Here is a 17,311-nt window from a genome sequence, read left to right on the forward strand (position 1 = left end):
TTAGAAATTGCCCTTCAAATTTGGAGGGGGCTAGAGTGTAGTTTCAATGAATGTCAATGGACGGCGTGAGTTGCAAACAAATGGTCATATTGTGAAAACTATCAGGACTATGGCTTAGCCGTGGACATGTTTAGTGGCAGCAGGGATAGCTGAACGTTTTGATATAAGATTTGTGTAGGTGGGCTTGAAAATGAGGGAGTGGCGGCAGTTTAGAAATCATGTTCTGATTTTCCAGCTTTTGTCATCTCCCACTCTAGTTTCCCCATTCATTCCTATGGGACCAATTTCGCCGCAAAAACGACGATATTTCGTGAACCATTCGGCGAAACGTTCCACAAAGTAATAGCACACCATTCGGGAACAATCCGCACGTTTCGGTATATTACTTGTCTATGTAGTGTAAAAACTGTGGGAGGAGTTAGGGTGGTAAATTTGGCTATAATAATAAGAATAATATATATGTGAGATAACAGTAAGTGGTCTTGCTATGCAAGAACACTTAACTAGAAAAGGTACAATTTCTGGGGAAATTGTGAAAGTGTTCTTGCCTCTACAACTGGAGTGGGCGGAGTAACTGGGTGGGGTGGAGTGGCTTGAGTAACTGTGAAAAGTGTTAAAAAGCTTAATATTTTAAAAAGTATAAATAGTAGTAAAAAAGTTCCATCATTCGCTGAAAGAGCTGAACATTTTTTTCAAAAGTAATTTTTTTTTTCAAAAATGATTTTTTTTTCTTCAAAAATGAATTTTTTTTTCTTCAAAAATGAATTTTTTTTTTCAAAAGTAATTTTTTTTTTCAAAGGTAATTTTTTTTTTCAAAAATGAATTTTTTTATTTCAAAAATAATTTTTTTTTCGAAATTATTTTTTTTTTAAAGTAATTTTATTTTTCAAAAATAATTTTTTTTTTTCAAAAATAATTTTTTTTTTTTCAAAAATATTTTGTTTTTTTCAAAAATATTTTTTTTTTTTTCGAAAATGATTTTTTTTTTTTCAAAAATTATTTTTTTATTTTTTTCAAAAATTATTTTTTTTTTTCAAAAATATTTTTTTTTTTACATGGGGCGGTCATAATGTTTTGGCTGATCATGGGGTGGTCATAATGTTTTGGCTGATCATGGGGTTGTCAGCTTTTGTCACCTCCCACTCTAGTTTTGAACATTTCGCCATTCATTCCTATGGGACCAATTTCGCCGCAAAAACGATGATATTTCGTGGACCATTCGGCGAAACATTCCACAAAGTAATAACACACCAATCGGGAACAATCCGCTCATTTCGGTATATTACTTGTCTCTGTAGTGTAAAAACTGTGGGAGGAGTCTACAAGCATTATCAAGTCTAGCAGATGAAGTCACATGCATTTGGTGTGTCTCAGCATCTTGTGTTTACAACCACTGTTTCCTAGCAACGCTCATGCCCTGTTTATGCTTCCCAAATACTACTTCATCAAAACTGCCCCATCATATTCCTCTATTATAAATCAGTACATGGTGTGTCTGTCCCCTCCCCCGGGCTCTGTAATCAGAGCTGAGATGCTCTAGCCACCTCCCCCCGTGTATAACAGAAGCTTTGGTAACCATGGCAACAAAACAAACAAAGTACACTCTGATTAATGGCTAAAATTTCCTGAAATGACCTCTAAACAAATGGCCGTATTTTAAAAACTATACATCCTACAGCGAAGATCTTTATATTGTGAGAATCACAAGACCCAGACCTAGATTTTGATATATAGTATGTCTCTGAAATATTAAAATTGAAGGCACGGTCGCAGTTTAGAAATTGCCCTTCAAATTTGAAGGGGCTAGAGTGTAGTTTCAATGAATGTCAATGGACGGCGTGAGTTGCAAACAAATGGTCATATTGTGAAAACTATCAGGCCTATGGCTTAGCCGTGGACATGTTTAGTGGCAGCAGGGATAGCTGAACGTTTTGATATAAGATTTGTGTAGGTGGGCTTGAAAATGAGGGAGTGGCGGCAGTTTAGAAATCATGTTCTGATTTTTCAGCTTTTGTCACCTCCCAATCTAGTTTCCCCATTCATTCCTATGGGACCAATTTCACAGCAAAAACGACGATATTTCGTGAATCATTCGGCGAAACGTTCCACAAAATAATAGCACACCATTCGGGAACAATCCGCACGTTTCGGTATATTACTTGTCTATGTAGTGTAAAAACTGTGGAAGGAGTTAGGGTGGTAAATTTGGCTATAATAATAAGAATAAGAATAATAATAATAATATATATGTGAGATAACAGTAAGTGGTCTTGCTATGCAAGAACACTTAATAAGAATAATAAGAATAATATATATGTGAGATAACAGTAAGTGGTCTTGCTATGCAAGAACACTTAATAATATATATGTGAGATAACAGTAATTGGTCTTGCTATCCAAGAACACTTAACTAGAAAAGCTACAATTTCTGGGGAAATTGTGAAAAGTGTTCTTGCCTCTAAAACTGGAGTGGGCGGAGTAACTGGGTGGTTGGAGTGGCTGTAGTAACTGTGAAAAGTGTTAAAAAGCTTAATATTTTAAAAGTATAAATAGTAGTAAAAAAGTTGAAGTCCCATCATTAGCTGAAAGAGCTGAACATTTTTTTCAAAAGTTTTTTTTTTTCAAAAATGAATTATTTTTTTCAAAAATTATTATTTTTTTTTTTAAATGAAATTTTTTTTTTCAAAAATAATTTTTTTTTTCAAAAATGATTTATTTTTTTTTCAAAAATGATTTTTTTTTCAAAAATAATTTTTTCTTTTAAAAAATGTATTTTTTTTTTTCAAAAATGAATTTTTTTTTTCAAAAATGAATTATTTTTTTTCAAAAATGATTTTTTTTTTTAAATATTTTTTTTTTATGGGGCGGTCATAATGTTTTGGCTGATCATGGGGTTGTCAGCTTTTGTCACCTCCCACTCTAGTTTTGAACATTTCACCATTCATTCCTATGGGATCAATTTCGTCGCAAAAACGACAATATTTCGTGAACCATTCGGCGAAACGTTCCAGAAAGTAATAGCACACCAATTAAATGACATTGATTCCGGATTCACACTGGTATATTTGAGCTTTTCACAAAGTTCCACAAGGTAATAGCACACCAATTAAATGACATTGAACATTTCACCATTCATTCCTATGGGACCAATATTGCCGCAAAAACGATGATATTTCGTGAACCATTCGGCGAAAAAAGTTCCACAAAGTAATAGCACACCAATTAAATGACATTGAACATTTCGCCATTCATTCCTATGGGACCAATTTCGCCGCAAAAACTATGATATTTCGTGAACCATTCGGTGAAACGTTCCACAAAGTAATAGCACACCAATTGGGAACAATCCGCACGTTTCGGTATATTACTTGTCTCTGTAGTGTAAAAACTGTGGGAGGAGTCTACAAGCATTATCAAGTCTAGCAGATGAAGTCACATGCATTTGGGGTGTCTCAGCATCTTGTGTTTACAACCACTGTTTCCTAGCAACGCTCATGCCCTGTTTATGCTTCACAAATACTGCTCAATACACAGAACACAGGATAATGATAGATGTAGTAACTATGCAGTAATTCAAATGGCCGTATTTTAAAAACTATAAATCCTACAGCGAAGATCTTTATATTGTGAGAATCACAAGACCCAGACGAGGGAGGAGCCTGGTAATGGCTCTGTGCACGGCGTGAGGATCCTGAGAACCCTCTCCCTGCAGCTGAGAGGAATGATCGGCCTGATGAGAAGGTGTAGGTAGCTTCCCTCCCCGCCCCGCCCCCCCTGCTCATCACTCTCTGAGCTGTCTTGCGGTGTAAGCCAGAGGAAGTTTGTACCTGCGTCTGCCTGCATCCCCCCCCTACCCCTCCGTAGTTGGACGGGCTAGAAGGCTCATCGAGGACGGGGGGTTAGGAGAACTGGAAAACCGCGGAGATCGGAGCGCTTCGGAAGCGACGGCAGCAGGGAAAACGGTGCGCTGCTGGGGGCTGTTTCAAGTCCCCAGCGGTGTCGCCGGCCGCGGAGAGCGGAGGAACCAGCTGAAGTGCACCGGGGAATTTCGGAGGAGAGAGCCAGGAAGGTGGGTGAGCGGAGCAAGGAGCAGCAGCAGCGGACACTGAAGAGCTGAGAGCGGAGAACAGCTGCGACTTCAGCGGGTCAGACAGACCTGGGCAGATTGATAACATCAGAGACAGCACCTGAGCGTTCGCAGTATCAGAGAGCAGCAGCAAGCAGTAGTGAGCGTCCCTTTGTATCCCAACTTCAACAACTAAAAGATAAGTACCGTATTTTTTTTTTTTTTCCTCTTTTGGCTTTTTTCTATTGCAATTGTCTTGAAGTGAACAAGCAAAGGAAAAGTAATAGAACAAAAGAAAGGGAAAGGGAAAGAACACATTGAAATAAAATGGAATGAAAAGCGAAAGTAAATGAAAGTAAACGAAGGCGAAAGAGCTGAAAAAGTAGAATCAAGTGAGCTAAGAAAAATAATAAAAACAGGGGGGGGGAACAGGGGAGAAGAGAAGGAGAAGGTGAAAGAGAGACAAGCCAACGGAAGAGTTGTCTCCCAGCCCCCACCTGTTTGCTGCTGCTGCTGCTGCAGTATCTCCCTTTCTTGTGATTTTTTTTTTTTTTGTTTTTGGTTTTTGTTTTTGTTTTTTGCAAATGGTACTAACTATAGGCTTGATAGTACAAACTATAGAATAAGAAATTTCATAGTAACAAAAATGTGGAACATATAAGCTCATACTGGAACTATACTGCTGAATATATAAATCATCTTGCTGAATACTTGAATTAGATTACATTATATCGCTAAAACATTTGAATTATCTTGCTGAGCACCTGGACCCTCATGTACACGGGCTGTTGGGAGAACGTTGTGAAAACGCCAGTGTCTTTGCAGTGACTTGTTTTAACTTTTTTCAGCTTTTTTCAGCGTTTTTGAAATAGCGTTTTTGAGCGTTTTTTTTTTTTTTTTCCCTCTTTTGGCTTTTTTCTATTGCAATTGTTTTTTTGAAGTGAACAAGCAAAGGAAAAGTAATAGAACAAAAGAAAGGGAAAGGGAAAGAACACATTGAAATAAAATGGAATGAAATGGAACGAAAAGTGAAAGTAAATGAAAGTAAATGAAGGCGAAAGAGCTGAAAAAGTTGAATCAAGTGAGCTAAGAAAAACAATAAAAACAGGGGGGGGGGGAACAGGGGAGAAGAGAAGGAGAAGGTGAAAGAGAGACAAGCCAACGGAAGAGTTGTCTCCCAGCCCCCACCTGCTTGCTGCTGCTGCTGCTGCAGTATCTCCCTTTCTTGTGATTTTTTTGTTTTTTTGTTTTTTTTTTGCAAATGGTACTAACTATAGGCTTGATAGTACAAACTATAGAATAAGAAGAAATTTCATAGTAACAAAAATGTGGAACATATAAGCTCATACTGGAACTATACTGCTGAATATATAAATCATCTTGCTGAATACTTGAATTAGATTGCATTATATCGCTAAAACATTTGAATTATTTTGCTGAGCACCTGGGCCCTCATGCACACGGGCTGTTAGAAAAGCGCTGTGAAGACGCCGGTGTCTTTGCAGTGACTTTTTTTAACTTTTTTCAGCTTTTTGCAGCGTTTTTGCAATAGTGTTTTTGAGCGTTTTTTTTTTTTTGTCTTCAATGGATCAAAGACGCTGGATGTTTTTGGGCGTTTTTGAGCGTTTTTTAGCGTTGGAGCGTTTTTGCAGCTGAAAAACGTCTCTCAGAACTCATTGGGCCTAGGTTTTTTTTTTTTTTTTTTTTGCAGCTTAGGAACGCCTATGCCACTTGCAGCTCAGAGACACCTAGGTGGGCATGAAGCCATAGACTAACGTAGACAGGCCTTTTTGAGCTGCAGAAAGGGCTTAGAAAAGCAGCTGTAGAGATGTCCGTGTGCATGGGGACTTAATACTATGGTTTAAACAATTGAACAGCACCAAGGAATGCTTAATGTACTTAAGGTAGTAACATAACTTCTGGGAAACGGAGACTACTCATATCTCATTAATTATCTCTATTATTGGATTGTGGGGAGGATGGTGGGTATGAGAACGGAACAAAAGAAATATTAGTAAAAATAAGTCAATTTAAGAAGGCTGGGAGATTTTTTCATCATTAAGAGACCCCAACCAAGGGGTATTCTGGAAGGCAGCTTCGAAGATCCTATAAATCCAGCCATAGAAACAAACATGAAGGGGAAAACAACAAGAAGTGCGGGAGCAATACCGAAATCACCTAGGACCAGCCTAGGCCCAAGTCCAGGCCCTATGAACAGCTATATACAGCAAGGAATCGGAGAAGGAGAGAAACAAGTGGGTTCAAAGGGCAGACAAATAGATACAAAAGAGAAGGACAACAAGGATAAAAAAGGCCAGTATAAAGTACAAACAGAAACCAGCCACCTCTCAGAACCCAGAATGGAGCCAGAAATGGGAGAGGAAGACAGAGGAAAGGAGGAAGGACAACAAGGGCCACAGTTGCCAACAAAACAGGATATGGAAAAAATGTTCGCGGCACTAGAGAATTCCCTAAAAGCAGAGATATCAACACTCCATAAAGACATGGGATATATGTTAAACAGAGTGGAAGAAGTAGAGATCAAAGTAGACCTACATCAAAAAAACATAAAGGAACTGGAAGAGGAAATAAAGAAACTAAAACGGGAACAACAGGAGCAATCATATAAAATAGAAGAGCAAGAAAATAGAGATAAAAAGAAAAACTTGAGAATACGCGGGTTACCGGAAACAGAACAAGCAGAAAACCTAATAGAAAAAATGAACAATCTCTTCAACCAAATCTTGGGAAAGGATGCAGCCAACATAATAGGAATAGAAAGTGTCTTTCGAGTAAAAAAACCTCAAAGGTTCTCAAGGGAAACACCTAGAGATGTAATAGTACGCTTCGAAAAATGGGAAGAAAAAAACAGATCTGGATAAACCTAAAGAGGAAAACACAAATAGAGTTTGCGGAAGGTAAATTACAAATATTTCAAGATTTGTCTCAAGAAACGTTGAAAAGACGACGGACATTAAAACCACTATTAGGAATCCTCCGGGAGCAAGAAATTCAATACAACTGGGGTTTTCCAGCATGTCTAATAGCAAGGAAAAACGGAATAAGTGCGAGGCTAAGATATGTGGAGGAGATTCCGGACTTTTGCAACAAACTAGAAATCCCCTCCCCAGAACTGGAAAAATATGCAAATAGACAGGAGCGAATAACGGCAGGAGATGACCTGCAATGGCAATTAAATTCAAGGAACAGACATCAAGATGTGGAATCTCGAGGAAATTAATAACTGAGAAAATACCACACATTAGTGCAGGGGGCCTTAGAGTGGAAAGGGGGGGGGGCTGGGGTTGATGAGATGGGAAAAAAGGAAAGTGAAAGGATTGGTAAAACACAACAAAAATGCAGGGAGAGGAAGACAGGGACTCATGGAGTGGACAGGGGGTCGCCCTATTAGTGCTTAGGCGAGGGGGGAATAGGGTGTCTCACAGAGCTCCGCCTCACAATAAATAGAGCAGAGGGGGCAGGGTGTGCCCCACAAAACAAAGTAAAATGCTCTCAGCTCTAGAGAATATGGGGTAAAAAACCCATATCAGAAAAAAGGGAGGGGGAGGGTGGGAGGAGGGAAAAGGGAGGGAAGGAGGGAGGGGAGGGAAAGGTCTGATCCACATGAGTGGTTACATAGGCGCACCTATTTTGAGACAAGAGATGAGGAGACCCCGTGCGTCCGCTGGGTGTCCCCTCCACCCGGCCTTCTAAGAGGACCGGGTGGGGGGGAGGGCCGGAGGACGGGCGGGGAAGAAAAGGCACAAGAATGGAAAACGTAAACAGCATAAAAATAATCTCCTATAATGTCCGAGGACTAAATTCCCCAGGGAAGAGAAACATCATTCTCCGAGAACTAGAAAAAAGTAAAGCAGAAATAATTTTCCTACAGGAGACGCATATAACCCAAAACTCAAATACCAAAATTTATTCAAGAAACATACCAACATGGTATTAAGGAGACTCGCCAATAAGAAGGGCCAAAGGAGTAGCCATCGGTTTAGGGAAAAATGTACGTTTTCTAATAGATCAAAGGAAAATAGATCCGGAGGGTCGATATCTTTTTATTACAGGAACTATACAAGGGGTAAAATATACATTGGCTAATGTCTATTGTCCTAATAAGAACCCTAAAAAATATTTGATAGATATCATTAAAATACTAATGGAATTCAAACAAGGAAAATTAATACTAGCCGGAGACTTCAACTTCAGCATGGATAACAAAATGGACAGCACCTCAATAGTAAGGGACAAAGAGGTAAAACAACTAAAGAAATTAAAAAGAACACTATATGAACAGCAACTAATAGATCCTTGGAGAATTCAGCACCCCAGCACAAAGGACTACACATTCTACTCAACAGTACACAAAAGTTACTCCAGATTGGATTACATCATGGTCGAACATAGAAACTTGGAAGAAATAGAAGAAACAAAAATAGGTATAATAACCGCCTCAGATCACAGCCCAGTAACGTTGAGAATGAAAATAAAAGGAGAAGTCTTTGAAAGGGGTCCATGGAGAATCAACGAAACTTTATTAGAAGACAGCGAGACCGAAAAAAGTATCATAGAAGAAATTAAAAGATATTTTGAGGAAAACGATACACCAGAGGTATCGAAAGCAACTATATGGGAGGCGCATAAATCTGTTATTAAGGGCAAATTAATAGCCATAGGGGCAAGAAAAAAACAGGAAAGGAAAACAAACATGCAACAAATAATTAAAGAAATTTATGAATTGGAACGAAAACACAAAAATCAAGTAAACAACAAAATCTTCGGCCTATTATCTCAAAAGAGAGAGCAATTAAAAGACTGGACGGAACAAGAAGAAAGGAAGGAGTACAACAGAGTAGTACAAGAAAAATACAAATGGGGTAACAAACCAGGAAAATACCTAGCAAATTTGGTAAAAAAAAAGAAGTCTTTGAATTACATTGAGAAGATCAAAAATGAAAAAGGAGAAGTGGTAAATAAAACTACAGATATAGCGATAACATTTCAAAAATACTTCAGCTCCCTATATGCAATAAAAGGACAGGAAAGTTGGAAAGAAGCGAATACAAGAACAAAGAGGATACAAGAATATCTAAAAAAAGCAAATTTACTAAAAATAAAAATAGACCAACTAGAAGAATTGGAAAAAAATATTACGCAAGAAGAGGTAAAACTGGCATTAAAGGAAACTCCCGTAGGAAAAAGTCCAGGACCAGACGGGTTCACGGTCAAATACTATAAAAAATGTGAAGAACAGCTGACTCCAAAACTATTAGAATATATGAATTCCTTAGGGGAAGATGAAGAAATAAGAAGTGAATCGCTACTAGCTCATATTACAATACTACCAAAAGAAGGGAAAGACAAAGTTAACTGCTCAAGCTACAGGCCAATAGCCCTATTGAACGCTGATACAAAGCTGTACTCCAAGATCCTGGCCACTAGGATAAAAAAACTAATCCCACAGTGGATCAACCCGGACCAGACTGGTTTTGTCCCGGGGAGAGAGGGGCGGGACAACAGCCTAAAATCATTACTGATGTTGCACAAGAAGGTGCAGAATGAGACCCCAGTTCTATTCCTGTCATTGGATGCAGAAAAAGCATTCGACAGGGTAGACTGGGGTTTCATGATGGATACATTGCGGCACTTGGGTATCGGGACAAAAATGATGAAGTGGATAACAAATTTGTATAATGGCCCGACAGCAGTCGTAAAAGTAAACGGTAGACTCTCTCCAAAAATTAAGATGCAGAACGGAACACGGCAAGGCTGTCCACTGTCTCCACTATTATACGTATTGGCTTTAGAACCATTATTAGCAACACTCCGCAATAACAAAGAGGTAGAAGGAGCGAGACTAGGAGGAAAAGAGCATAAGATCGCAGCTTACGCGGACGACATCTTGATGTACGTATCCACCCCAAGAGTGTCACTCCCAAACATATTGAAAGAAATAAAAAAATACGGAGAACTGTCAAACTTCAAAATTAATCCAATAAAAACGGAAATATTAAACATAGGATTAGAGAAAAATGAAGTTCAGTTTTTACAAAAAGAATTCCCATTTACGTGGGTAAAAGAACTAAATTACCTTGGAATTAAAATAACTCCTAAGGTCGAAAAAATTTACCAGGCAAATTTTATCCCATTGATCAATGAGGTCAAAGAAGAAATGAAAAAGTTAAGAATACAGCCACTTTCATGGATTGGAAGAATAAATATGTTCAAGATGATGATACTACCCAAAATAAATTACAGATTACAGATGTTACCAGTAAAGATCCCGCAGAGCTTTTTTAAATTAATTAAAACAATTTTGTTAAAATACATATGGTTTAATAAAAAACCAAGAATCAAATACACGCTGATTACAAGGAAAAAGGAGCACGGAGGTCTGGCCGCTCCAGATATAAGTAGGTACTATAAAGCCATAGTTTTAACATGAATGTTAGAGTGGACAAATGAGAAAAATGAAAAAAAATGGGTGGAAATGGAAAACATAATAAGCGGAGTCACATTACATAAAAATATTTGGATTCCACGGAAATATAGAACATTGGACACTGACTCACACGAAATAACAAAAAATGTATTTAAAATTTGGGACACCATTCACTTAAAGAATGAATGGAAATATAATTCACCACTATTAGCACTCACAGGATCGAATTTCTTCACCCCTGGGAAGGAAATATTTGGAATTCAAGGAATACGTAACCCACAATTGAAAGATATCACTAGAAATGGCAAAATAAGAACACGAGTAGAAATAGAGGAAAGGAATGGATGGAAGATGAATGAATGGAATTATAATCAACTAAGGCACTTAGTAAGCACAATACCACACCCACTGAGAGACGAAACGAAATTAACCGCACTGGAAAAGCTATGTAGCAATGAAATACCATTGAAAAACGGAACATCAAAAATTTATAGTACACTGACAGATTTGGAAGCACAAGAAAGACCAGAATACATAAATCAATGGGAAAAAGAAATGAATATAAAAATAGATAACCAAAAAGTGGAAAAAATGATAGAAATGGGATATAATAAGGCCTGGGACATGAAGACTATTGAAATGAATTATAAACTAGTATCAAGATGGTATATGACCCCAGTAAGAATACACAAATTTCATCAAGACAAAACCTCTTTGTGTTGGAGAAAATGTGGCCAAATAGCAACGATCATACACATATGGTGGGAATGCCCAATAATAATGGAGTACTGGAAGGAAGTGTTAAATAACATAAAAGAAATAACTGAAGAAGAAATAGAACAAAACATCTGGACTTGCCTCTTCCATATCTATAATAAACCTAAGAAACAATATAGAAAATCAATAGTACCTAACCTCCTGAATGCGGCCAAGGCCTTAATTTCCAAGAATTGGCTAAAAAGTGGAAAACCAGATATTAGAAACTGGCTAAAGGAAATAGATTATCACTACAAAATGGAAGGAGGAGAGAAAAGGGATAATAGTAGATGGGAAAGTTGGAAAAAATACAAAGTCTCAGACATTTATTTAGATAAGATAAAAGAAAGAATAGGTGCAGAGCCAAGTGGATAAATAAATAACATAAAGGAACGGACCAAACACAGGGGAGGGGGAGGGGGGGTGGGGGGAAATAAGAGGGACTGAGAGAGAATAAGATAATAGTGGGTTCATATTTATAGGAGGCGTTTTGTCGTCGATTTTTAAAATTATTAAATAATATCCTAGAAGGGAAAAACAATAAAGATGTGACGGAAACAATCCACAATGATGTGAAAAATGAGAATTAAAAAAAAAAAAAAAAAAAAAAAAATATATGTGAGATAACAGTAAGTGGTCTTGCTATGCAAGAACACTTAATAATATATATGTGAGATAACAGTAAGTGGTCTTGCTATGCAAGAACACTTAACTAGAAAAGCTACAATTTCTGGGGAAATTGTGAAAAGTGTTCTTGCCTCTACAACTGGAGTGGGCGGAGTAACTGGGTGGTTGGAGTGGCTGTAGTAACTGTGAAAAGTGTTAAAAAGCTTAATATTTTAAAAGTATAAATAGTAGTAAAAAAGTTGAAGTCCCATCATTAGCATAAAGAGCTGAACATTTTTTTCAAAAGTTATTTTTTTTTTTCAAAAATGAATTATTTTTTTTCAAAAATGATTTTTTTTTTCAAAAATAATTTTTTTTTTTTTTTAAATGATTTTTTTTTTTTTTAATATTTTTTTTTTCATGGGGCGGTCATAATGTTTTGGCTGATCATGGGGTGGTCATAATGTTTTGGCTAATCATGAGGTTGTCAGCTTTTGTCACCTCCCACTCTAGTTTTGAACATTTCGCCATTCATTCCTATGGGACCAATTTCGTCGCAAAAACGACGATATTTCGTGAACCATTCGGCGAAACGTTCCAGAAAGTAATAGCACACCAATTAAATGACATTGATTCCGGATTCACACTGGTATATTTCAGCTTTTCACAAAGTTCCACAAGGTAATAGCACACCAATTAAATGACATTGAACATTTCGCCATTCATTCCTATAAGACCAATATTGCCGCAAAAACGACGATATTTCGTGAACCATTCGGCGAAAAAAGTTCCACAAAGTAATAGCACACCAATTAAATGACATTGAACATTTCGCCATTCAATCCTATGGGACCAATTTCGCCACAAAAACTACGATATTTTGTGAACCACAAAGTATTAGCACACCAATCGGGAACAATCCACACGTTTCGGTATATTACTTGTCCTCTGTAGTGTAAAAACTGTGGGAGGAGTCTACAAGCATTATCAAGTCTAGCAGATGAAGGTATGACCACATGCATTTGGGGTGTCTGAGCATCTTGTGTTTACAACCACTGTTTCCTAGCAACGCTCATGTCCTGTTTATGCTTCACAAATACTGCTCAATACACAATACACAGGACCATGATAGATGTAGTAACTGTGTAGTAATTCAAATGGCCGTATTTTAAAAACTATAAATCCTACAGCGAAGATCTTTATATTGTGAGAATCACAAGACCCAGACCTAGATTTTGATGTATAGTATGTCTCTGAAATATTAAAATGGAGGCACAGTCGCAGTTTAGAAATTGCCCTTCAAATTTGAAGGGGCTAGAGTGTAGTTTCAATGAATGTCAATGGACGGCGTGAGTTGCAAACAAATGGTCATATTGTGAAAACTATCAGGACTATCGCTTAGCCGTGGACATTTTTAGTGGCAGCAGGGATAGCTGAACGTTTTGATATAAGATTTGTGTAGGTGGGCTTGAAAATGAGGGAGTGGTGGCAGTTTAGAAATCATGTTCTGATTTTTCAGCTTTTGTCACCTCCCACTCTACTTTCCCTATTCATTCCTATGGGACCAATTTCGCCGCAAAAATGACGATATTTCGTGAACCATTTGGCAAAACGTTCCACAAAGTAATAGCACACCATTCGGGAACAATCCGCGCGTTTCGGTATATTACTTGTCTATGCAGTGTAAAAACTGTGGAAGGAGTTAGGGTGGCAAATTTGGCTATAATAATAATAATATATATGTGAGATAACAGTAAGTGGTCTTGCTATGCAAGAACACTTAATAATAATATATATGTGAGATAACAGTAAGTGGTCTTGCTATGCAAGAACACTTAATAATAATATATATGTGAGATAACAGTAATTGGTCTTGCTATGCAAGAACACTTAACTAGAAAAGCTACAATTTCTGGGGAAATTGTGAAAAGTGTTCTTGCCTCTAAAACTGGAGTGGGCGGAATAACTGGATGGAGTGGCTTGAGTAACTGTGAAAAGTGTTAAAAAGCTTAATATTTTAAAAAGTATAAATAGTAGTAAAAAAGTTGAAGTCCCATCATTAGCTGAAAGAGCTGAACATTTTTTTCAAAAGTTTTTTTTTTTTCAAAAATGAATTATTTTTTTCAAAAATTATTTATTTTTTTTTTAAATGAAAATTTTTTTTTCAAAAATAATTTTTTTTTTCAAAAATGATTTTTTTTTCAAAAATAATTTTTTCTTTTAAAAAATGTATTTTTTTTTTTTCAAAAATGAATTTTTTTTTTCAAAAATGAATTATTTTTTTTCAAAAATGATTTTTTTTTAAAAAAAATATTTTTTTTTTATGGGGCGGTCATAATGTTTTGGCTGATCATGGGGTTGTCAGCTTTTGTCACCTCCCACTCTAGTTTTGAACATTTCACCATTCATTCCTATGGGACCAATTTCGTCGCAAAAACGACGATATTTCGTGAACCATTCGGCGAAACGTTCCAGAAAGTAATAGCACACCAATTAAATGACATTGATTCCGGATTCACACTGGTATATTTGAGCTTTTCACAAAGTTCCACAAGGTAATAGCACACCAATTAAATGACATTGAACATTTCACCATTCATTCCTATGGGACCAATATTGCCGCAAAAACGACGATATTTCGTGAACCATTCGGCGAAAAAAGTTCCACAAAGTAATAGCACACCAATTAAATGACATTGAACATTTCGCCATTCATTCCTATGGGACCAATTTCGCCGCAAAAACTATGATATTTCGTGAACCATTCGGTGAAACGTTCCACAAAGTAATAGCACACCAATCGGGAACAATCCGCACGTTTCGGTATATTACTTGTCTCTGTAGTGTAAAAACTGTGGGAGGAGTCTACAAGCATTATCAAGTCTAGCAGATGAAGTCACATGCATTTGGGGTGTCTCAGCATCTTGTGTTTACAACCACTGTTTCCTAGCAACGCTCATGCCCTGTTTATGCTTCACAAATACTGCTCAATACACAGAACACAGGATAATGATAGATGTAGTAACTATGCAGTAATTCAAATGGCCGTATTTTAAAAACTATAAATCCTACAGCGAAGATCTTTATATTGTGAGAATCACACGAGCCAGACCTAGATTTTGATGTATAGTATGTCTCTGAAATATTAAAAATGGAGGCACGGTCGCAGTTTAGAAATTGCCCTTCAAATTTGAAGGGGCTAGAGTGTAGTTTCAATGAATGTCAATGGACGGTGTGAGTTGCAAACAAATGGTCATATTGTGAAAACTATCAGGACTACGGCTTAGCCGTGGACATGTTTAGTGGCAGCAGGGATAGCTGAACGTTTTGATATAAGATTTGTGTAGGTGGGCTTGAAAATGAGGGAGTGGTGGCAGTTTAGAAATCATGTTCTGATTTTTCACCTTTTGTCACCTCCCACTCTAGTTTCCCCATTCATTCCTATGGGACCAATTTCGCCGCAAAGACGATATTTCGTGAACCATTCAGGGAAACGTTCCACAAAATAATAGCACACCATTCGGGAACAATCCGCACGTTTCGGTATATTACTTGTCTATGTAGTGTAAAAACTGTGGGAGGAGTTAGGGTGGTAAATTTGGCTATAATAATAATAAGAACTAGAAAAGGTACAATTTCTGGGGAAATTGTGAAAAGTGTTCTTGCCTCTACATCTGGAGTGGGCGGAGTAACTGGGGGGAGTGCCTGGAGTAACTGTTGTGTGGTTGGAGTAACTGTGGAAAGGTTGAACTGGGCAGATGGGCAGAGTAACTGTGTGGAGTGTTTGTAGTGAGTAAAGATAGTAAACATTACACTAACCAATTGATTGATCAAATTTAAAAAGTGCACAAGTGCTAATGATGTAGAAGATAGAAATATCAGTAAATGACTTTGTCAGACACAGACTTAAGGGTTACCAGGATTTATTCCACCCCAGCCAAAGCGTAGCACCTGACGGACTCGCGTCCCAAAATCAAGTGTGTCAAAAACAGTTTACACAGTGTACATATAATTTCAATATATTGCATCACAAGCGAACTGGCGGTATATTTCCGTTATACATTGTATTAACATTTTGAACAGTCAACTTTTTGAACTTTTTGGATACAAGGCAATTCATTAAAGCATATACTTTAAACCCTTACAAATTTTCAGTTTCTCTGCAGTTTTGCTCCTTGCTGTTTCTTTGTCTTACTAATCAGCAAGCAGGCTATAGCACAGGAAGGAGAGGGTGAGTGTGATGAGGACAGTGTGATAGGGCGAGCTGACGTGCTGCATCTACCGTCTGCAGGACGGGTGATCGTTTTAGCCAGCCAGCTTCTTATGCTTATTTGAATCTGCTACACTGTAAGTGTTATTTTAATTCTTTTAATAAACCTCAAAACCAGGATTACGCTATGTTGTTTCCCTCTCTTTTCCCGGGGTACCCCTAAATAAGAACAACCCCCCAGCTAGGAGTCTTTTATTAATCTCCATGATAAGAGTGATTTCCTGTGACTTGGTGGACTAGCGGTATCATCACTCTTTGGCTGTATGAAGTGGCATGTCGTTTCCTACAAGCCCATCCAATGAAAGGCCCTGACCGGGTTGTCGTGAATATTCAGTCAGAATAAGTTGTGCCTTTTTAAGGACAGGTTTCCCGCACAATAGTTATCCTTGAGTAATTTTTAACGAAGATATTTTTAAGATACAAAATCAATATGACACAGTCTATGCTTGTGAAACTTATTCACGGAGACGTGTGGTCATACGAAAAAGTTATTTATTGGTAAACAAACACAAATAATCACATGAAATTAAGATACAGATTGCGTTACATGAACGTCTTGAAAATCAATAAGAACACTTGCAAAATGGGCGTACCGTCCCTATGACCTAATACCACCATGATAACTTCTCGGTAGAATCAATAACCTTATGAACTTGACAATAAACAGAATGTCTGTATTTCACATGTGCAACCGTTACTTTGCTGCAGGTAAGTAAGTGGTTAAAATTGTGAAATAAATTAGACGTTTGTTTTGTCAATAAATGTGGCAACTATGCAAAAAGAAAAATATCATGAAAAATCTGAATCTTTAGAGAAAAATCTACAAGGCGGTTATTGATTCGGGAGAATGATTATCAACTGTATAATATTCAATACATCAATATCTGTGAGGACATATCAATATTTGAGAGAACATGCAAGATAAAATCAACATGACATAATTACCCATTCCAGGATGGCTACAGTTCCTATTGGCTGGTTACCAGAGTTAAGATGGCTGCCGTAGTTTCAAAATGGATACTCCTAAAGAGGATTTACTTCTTGTGACCTCCGAGTTCTAAGTATTAGGTGTTGAGGAATCTTCATGAATGTAAAGAGATGTATTCATGCATGGTGCATGAGTGTCAGTCTGGGAGTGTATGTCTCCCAGTGTCCCCCCTTTAGG

Source organism: Aquarana catesbeiana, linkage group LG12 (genome assembly GCF_042186555.1).
Source record: "Aquarana catesbeiana isolate 2022-GZ linkage group LG12, ASM4218655v1, whole genome shotgun sequence".
Lineage (NCBI taxonomy): Eukaryota > Metazoa > Chordata > Amphibia > Anura > Ranidae > Aquarana > Aquarana catesbeiana.